This window comes from Macaca nemestrina, chromosome 1 (genome assembly GCF_043159975.1).
Source record: "Macaca nemestrina isolate mMacNem1 chromosome 1, mMacNem.hap1, whole genome shotgun sequence".
In the NCBI taxonomy this organism is placed as follows: Eukaryota; Metazoa; Chordata; class Mammalia; order Primates; family Cercopithecidae; genus Macaca; species Macaca nemestrina.
This window is the reverse complement of record NC_092125.1, coordinates 179,446,164-179,454,045: the sequence shown is the minus strand read 5'-3', so window position 1 is coordinate 179,454,045 and position 7,882 is coordinate 179,446,164.

The window sequence follows — 7,882 nt, the reverse complement described above, 5'->3', positions numbered from 1 at the left end:
GTCACCTCCTCCAAGGGGTTATCTTGACCCCACCCCAACCTGGGAGAGTTCCTCCTCTCTGGGTGCGCCTCTAGCACAGAGGGGACACCTGCACCCTAGCTGGTTGGTTTTTCCGAGGATATTCTCGGCCTTCTGGGCTTTCATTTCAGTGCTCTGCACAAAGCTTAGCCCAGAGCGCATCCTCTCCCTTATGTCCATCTCCACTGCCTCCCTAGTGCTCCTAAGTGCTCAGCAGCCATCCGTGGATTGAACTACTCAAGGATGCACCACTAGGAAGTGTCTTTGTCAATGTGAACCCATGTTCATATGTGTTCAAAATCTGCTTTTAACCCTGCTGAATCCATGTGGGCTGCCATGACAAAATGCTATAGAGCGGGTGGCTTATCAGCAACAGACATTTACTTCTCCTCGTTCTGGAGGCTGGGAGTCCAAGTTCAAGGTGCCAACAGATTCTGTCTGGTAAGGGCCCATCTCCTGGCTCGCAGATGGCTCCTTGCCATGTCTTCACATGGTGGAAGGGGTGAACAAGCTCCCGTGGGCCTATTTTATAAAGGTGCTAATCCCATCACCTCCCCAAAGGCCCTGCCGCCTAATACCAGAACCATGGGGGTTGGGATTTCATGAATTTTGAGGCAGCTATTCAGACTATAGCACCTGCTGGATGGAGTGGCAGGGTGGCCTGGTATAGCAGTTCAGCACGAGCGCCCAGAACCCAGACCACATCAGTTCAAATCACAACTCTGGCAGTTACTAGCTATGTGGCCTTGGACAAGTTACTTGGTCTCTCTAGGCCTCTGATTCCTCATCGGTGAAATGAGGAGAGTGGTGTCTACCTGCAGGGCATGATAAGGATTGAAGGGGCCAGCACGTGGGGAATGTGGAGACCTGTGCCACCACATTGTATAATAAGTTCAGAATGCACCAACCTCATTGACGACCTCAAGTCTTCTTGTATTTTTTCTTTTGAACCCATCTCTCCGTGAAGTCACCGCTGGGTGGGGCTTCCTGCTGCCTGCTGCCCCTCCCTCCAATCAGCAGCCTGGTCCCCAGGGGAGGTGGTAGAGAGGGAACAAAGGCCATCTGCCTGCTGGGGGCATTAGGGAGTGCTGAGCCACCCACGAGATGAGTCAATATGGGTGCCTGCCAGTGTCCTGCTGTGCTGACTCCCATGGCCAAGCCCTGAGGACCCACCCTCAAACTTCCAGGGCTCTCGTGGCATGTCATGACCCCTTCTCTCGATGGCTGGCTCTGCAGCACGCTGGAGCTAGTAGAGGTTGTGAGTGTGCTCCTGGGATAGATGCTGTCCGGGCACAGGGGGCTGATGCTGTGTGTGCCCATTTCTGGCACTGTGCGCATATGTGCACCCATCTCTGGGTGTATGTTTCATCATCTGGTCTTGCTGTTTCCTTGGGTACATGATCCCATCTTAATATCTATGCACTAGGCACTAAGTATAGTAGTCTTTCTGTGGGTGACTGTCCTCCGCTTGTGAATATGCCCTGTGTGGCCGGGCGCAGTGGCTCACACCTGTAATCCCAGCACTTTGGGAGGCCAAGGTGGACAGATCACCTGAGGTCAAGAGTTCGAGACCAGCCTGGCCAACATGGCAAAACCCCGTCTCTACTAAAAATACGAAAATTAGCTGGGCGTGGTGGTAAGCACCTGTAATCCCAGCTACTTGGGAGGCGGAGGCAGGAAAATCACTTGAACCCAAGGGGTGGAGGTTGCAGTGAGCCAAGATCATCATGTCATTGCACTCCAGCCCGGGTGACAGAGTGAGACTCCATCTCAAAAAAAAAAAAAAAGAATACGCCTTGTACCACTGCACCCATCATTGCATTCATACCTGCTTCCTTGTACATGTATCCATCTCTGTGCACACGCCTGGATCACACAGTACTGTCTCAGTATATATGTCTCTCTATACATCTAGGGATGTATAACTAGATCTGCATGTATCCAGATGTATATGTGTCTATTTCTCCCTCTGGATATATACAAAGATTTCTGAGTGAATGTCCATGTCTAAATGCAAATGTCACAGCCGTGTGTGTGAGTATCACAGGAACTATGTATGTGTCTCTTCATATGGACACATCTATCTTTATAAGTGCACATCTATTCCATGGGTACACAGCTTCTGCTGGTGTACAGATCTGTGCCTGAGTGTGTGGAGCTGTGAGTACGGATGTTCACACAGCTCTGGGGTACACATCTGCGTACCTCTGTGCATGTCTGTGGAGGTCTCCAAGGGTGCACCTCTAGAGCTGGGGCTCTTTCTAAACCTGTTTTGCCTTCGTATCTGTATCCTGTCACTGGTTCCTGGGTCCAGGGGTGGTGCCCAGGGGATAGCAAGGTGCTGCCTAACACCTCCTTGTCTGCAGAGGTCTCGGCTGACCTGCGGGTGTGGCAGAGGGCAGGAGCAGGAAGGCCACTTCACCCCTGGGGATTCCTGGCTGGGCCCCAGGAGCCACATCTCTCCCTTAACAAGGGCCCTGGGGACTTGGGGGGAGTTTTCCATGAGTAGGGGCCCTATGCAGAGGCCAGCAGGCAGGGCCCTCGGGAAACACTCCTCACTCTCTGCTCATGAGGTGCCTGTTACCTCCAGACCTTCTCTGCCAGAGCCTGGTAGACAGCCATGGGGTCAGCACAGTAGACGTAAGTGTGTGTGTGAGTGGGGTGGGGGTCCCTACATGATGGAGAAGGGGAAGGAGAAACAGGGCAGGAATACAGGAGAGACAGGGGTGAAGGACCACACAGAAAGGTGGAAAGCTGACAGCAAGGGAGGTGGGCGGTGGCCTTGACGGAGCCAAGGCTGCTGGTGGACTGGGATGCAGCCCATGGGTTCCTGCTGGCTCCTCACAGCCCGCCCTAGGGATGGGACTGTACCAAGAGGAGGATGAGGACGCCGTGTCCCCCTCCCTCCCCTCTCTCTGAGTCCCTCAATTTCTCTCACAGTCTCTCTGCTCAGTTCCCGTTCCCAAAGGCTGGGATGTGACGATCACATGCCAGGAATGACGTCCTGGAAGTCCAGATTGGCCAAGGACAAGATGTGCCAAGAGCCCTTGCACAAGGGCATGACCTTCACAGCCTCCAGCTCCTGGGCCAGTGGGAAGAAAGTAAGGAGGGGGCCAGAACTGCTGCCATTTTGACCCCCACCCCTGGCTCTGGGCCCTTCCACACCCTATCTCGCTGAGCCTCCCAACCCTGCGGAGAGTACTGTCCCCACGTCACAGATGAGGGACCTGAGGCCCAGCATCGTGAAGGGGCTGCTTCCAAAGCTGGGGCAGGGTGAGCGCTGGGGGTCAGGCAAAGAATGGCCCCTCGTGGGAGCTGCCTGCCCCTCATAGCTCCGTGAGATGTGAGTGTTCCCGCAGCACTGGCCACTGTTCCTGCCCATGGTTTTGTGGAAGGAGCAGGGTTTGGATCCTAATTCCACGTCTGACTTGCTGCATAACTTGGGGCAACTCACTCACTTACCCTTCTGGGCCTCAGTTTCGCATGTGAAAAGTACCTCGCTGGGCTGCCATGAGGACTGATGCAAGATCCAGAAGGCAAAAGGGCTTTGTAAACTGTAAAGCACTGTGCACCAGTAGGTGTCCGTGTGTTCACAAGTGGATGAGTGCTACCACAGCAACCTGAGCATTGACTAGAGGGGCCGTGGACGGGGCTGGGGTTTCACTAAGCACTTTGCAGAGGGCATTTAATCTTCATCACGACCCTCTGAATAGAGACCACCGCTGCCCATTGCAGAGATGAAGAAACTGGGGTGAAGTAACTGCCCAGGACCCCACATCCTCTAAGTGGCAGAACCAGGATTCAAATCCAGGACTGTCCAGCTGCAACGCTGGTCCTCTGAGCCACCAGGTGGGGCCGCCAGGGGAGACTGATGGAAGAGGGTCCTGAAAGAGGATCGGCAGGGCCAGGAGGTAGCAGGGTGGGGAGATAGATACAGGAATCCTTCTGCTGGTCCAGTCTCTCCTCCCACTCCTTTGACCACCAATTAATCTTGCTGCTTTGGCCAAGTTGGGGCCTTCGGCAAGCCAAGGTACATGGAGGAAGTTCACGGTTTACAGAAGGGAAGCTGCCCTGTGCCCTTCCCTGCTGGAATGGCTGTCCCAGGACCCTGACCTCCAGGAAGTTGGCTGGAATATTTTGCTGCTGCCTTTTCGCCTGTGGGCCTTCCCATCCTCACCCCTTCTCATCCTTCCCACCACACTCCACCCCTCCCTAACTCCTCTCGGCTACTCATTCACCACCAGCTCTAGGGACTAAGAAGAGCTCAGCACAGAAGGCTTCCACAGTGCCCTGCCTTGCCCTGGATACCAAGCCTAACACTTCCCTGCTCCACAATAAAGCAAATATTGAACTCCTACTGTTTGCCAGGCACACTCATATCCAACCATATCCAAACTAGGTAACCTTGGGCAAGTTTCTTAACCTCCGCTCTATATCTCAGTTTCCTCGTCTGTAAAATGGGAACAATGAGGTAAAAATGTAGAGGGTTTGGAAGAAGAGCACATGGTCATGTGGGAAGCTCTATTTAAACATTCATTAGTTTAAATTAAGATCTGTATAACACCTTTGCAAGGTAAGAATTACCAGCTCCATTTCACTATTTGGTGAATAGGGCTCAGAGAGAATGGCTTTTATTCATTTTACTTATTCAACCAGCATCTATTGAGTATCTACCATGTGCAAGGCTCAATGCGTGATACTTTTGCACATTATCGCATTTAATCCCCATAACTGTGCGGGGAGGCGTTAGCATCCCCCACTACTTCCAAACACTCCCCCAGGGGCAGTATCACCCTGCTTGATACCCCTGGTTCGATGTCTGTCTTCCCTACCAGCTTAAACACCGGGAGGGCAGAGAACTGCGTTTTGTTCACCATTGTGTTTCAGCATGTGGCACAGATTAAGCGCTCTACAGATACCTGTTGAGAGAAGGAATGAAAACATCCACATTTTACAAATGTGGAAACTGCAGTTCTGGCCCCAGGGGCAGTGGCTCACGCCTGTAATCCCAGCACTTTGGGAGGCTGAGGTGGGCAGTTCACTTGAGGTCAGGAGTTCGAGACCAGCCTGGCCAACATAGTGAAACCCCGTCTCTACTAAAAATACAAAAATTAGCCGGGCCTGGTGGCAGGCGCCTATAATCCCAGCTACTTGGGAGGCCGAGGCAGGGAGAATTGCTTGAATCCAGGAGACAGAGGTTGCAGTAAGCCAAGATGGCGCCACTGCACTCCAGCCTGGGGAACAGAGAGAGACTCTATCTCAAGAAAAAAAATAAAATAAAATAAAAAGAAACTGCAGTTCAGAGAAATTAAGTGATTTACCCAAAATGACACAACTGGCTCAATGTCTGACCAGCTCCAAAACCTGTGTTCTTACCACAGTGTTAATTCTACGCATGGGAGCCTCGTTGGTGGAGAGGAAGAGGTCTGAGCTGGGGTGCAGATGAGGGCCGTGGGCTGCAGATGTCTGGAGGGGCAGGCAGCTGAGGGCCAAGACCCCCACAGAGGCTCCTTCATTAAGAGCCCTGGGTTTCTCCCGCCTCCAACCTGCCCACCTGTGTTTCCCCTCAGGCTGCTGGTCATTCTGGTCAGGGGAGCAGCACTCCCTCAACAGGTCCTCCGTCAGGAAAGGGGGCCAGCCAAGCTGGAGCTTGGAAAGCCCAGACGCTGAAGCTGCCACACCCAGTCCCCCGGGCCTCTGTTCACAGGCTCCCTGTTCACAGGCTCACCGCGGAGCTCAGAGTGAGGGGAAGGGCTCAGTGAGAAGGGTGTGCCTACGCTCTGGACTAGCAGAGCTAGAGGGGACTCCAGAGAGCAAGTCCAACCCCCTCTTCCTACCTGCTTTGCTGGCTGTGGAAACAGGCCCAGAGAGAGCAGAAAGACAGAAGCCCACGCTCACTGAGTTCTGCTGGGTAGCAGACCGAGCACCAGACCTTTCACATTTGTTCTGACAGCGTCTGCAGCCCCCCAGAGGTGGTGGGCACCTCGAGTCAGGGTCCTCAAGAACCCAGCAGAAAACCTGCACAGAAGCAGGCGTTCAGGAGTGTTTGCTGAATACCTGCATGAATGACTTATTGAGTCCCCAGAACAAGCAACTGAGGTAGGAATTATTATCCCATCGAGGAAACTGCAGCCCAGAAAGGAAGGAATTGACCATTGCCTCAAATGCTGCTGACAAATGAGCTCTGGACAGCAGGGACCTTATCGGGAGCACATGGGGTGGAGACGGGGAGTGGACGCCAGGCTGCGGTGGGTTGAGGAATGAAGGGAGGGGAGGAAGCAGGCACTGCAAGTTGTAAGCAGCTCTTCAAGGCAAAGTGGGAAATATGAGGGGGCAGGGGCGAGGCATTCTTCCCTGGAGGAACCCAGAGTAAGGCCGGCTGGTGCTGGGCTTTGTGGCATTACCATGGGGGAACTTGGACAGGCTTCGAGGTTGGCTGGACAGAGCCAGTAGAGATATTCTGGAGATTCCCTCGAGGAAAAGATCCATTTATCCAGAGGGCCAGGGATCACTGAACTGGGCAGGAAGGTTTGCTTCTTGCCAAAGACCCCAGCTCCCCTGTATTAGTCCATTTTCACGCTGCTGATAAAGACATACCCAAGACTGAGAAGAAAAAGTGTTATTTATTTATTTATGAGATGGAGTCTTGCTCTGTTGCCCAGGCTGGAGTGCAGTGGCATGATCTCGGCTCACTGCAGCCTCTGCCTCCCAGGTTCCAGTGATTCTCCTGCCTCAGCCTCCTGGGTAGCTGGGATGATAGGCACATGCCACCATGCCTGGCTAATTTTTGTACTTTTTTAGTAGAGATGGTTTTTCGCCATGTTGGCCAGGCTGGTCTCAAACTCCTGACCTCAGGTGATCCACCCACCTCAGCCTCCCAAAGTGCTGGGATTACAGGTGTGAGCCAACACGCCCGGCCAAAAAAAGAGGTTTAATTGGACTTATAGTTCCACATGGCTGGGGAAGACTCAGAATCATAGCAGGAGGCAAAAGGTATTTCTTACATGGTGGCGGCAAAAGAAATGAGGAAGAAGCAAAAGTGGAAACTCCTAATAAACCCATCAGATCTTGTGAGACTTATGCACTATCACAAGAACAGCAGGGTTCGAAAGACTGGCCCCATGATTCAATTACCTCCCCCTGGGTCCCTCCCACAACACATGGGAATTCTGGGAGATATACTTCAAGTTGAGATTGAAATGGAGACACAGCCAAACCATATCATTCTGCCACGGCCCCTCCAAATCTCATGTCCTCACATTTCAAAACCAATCATGCCTTCCCAATAGTCCCTCATTTCAGCATTAACCGAAAAGTCCACAGTCCGAAGTCTCATCTAAGACAAGGCAAGTCCCTCCTGCCTATGAGCCTGTAAAATCAAAAGCAAGCTAGTTACTTCCTAGATACAACGGGGGTACAGGCATTGGGTAAATACAGCCATTCCAAATGGGAGAAAATGCCAAAAAAAGGGGGGTTTCAGGGCCATGTAAGTCTGAAATCCAGCAGGGCAGACACATTTTAAAGCTCCAAAATGATCTCCTTTGTCTCTAGGCCTCACATCCAGGTCACACTGATGTAAGAGGTGGGTCCCATGGTCTTGGGCAGCTCCGCCCTTGTGGCTTTGCAGGGTACAGCCTCCCTCTCAGCCGCTTTCAAGAGCTGGCTTTGAGTGTCTGCGGCTTGTCCAGGTGCATGGTGCAAGCTGTCGGTGGATCTACCATGCTGGGTCTGAAGGACGGCAGCTCTTCTCTTCTCACAGCTCCACTAGGCAGTGCCCTAGACCCCACATTTCCCTTCCACGCTGCCCTAGCAGAGGTTCTCCATGAGGGTCCTGCCCCTGCAGCAAACTTTTGCTTGTGCATCC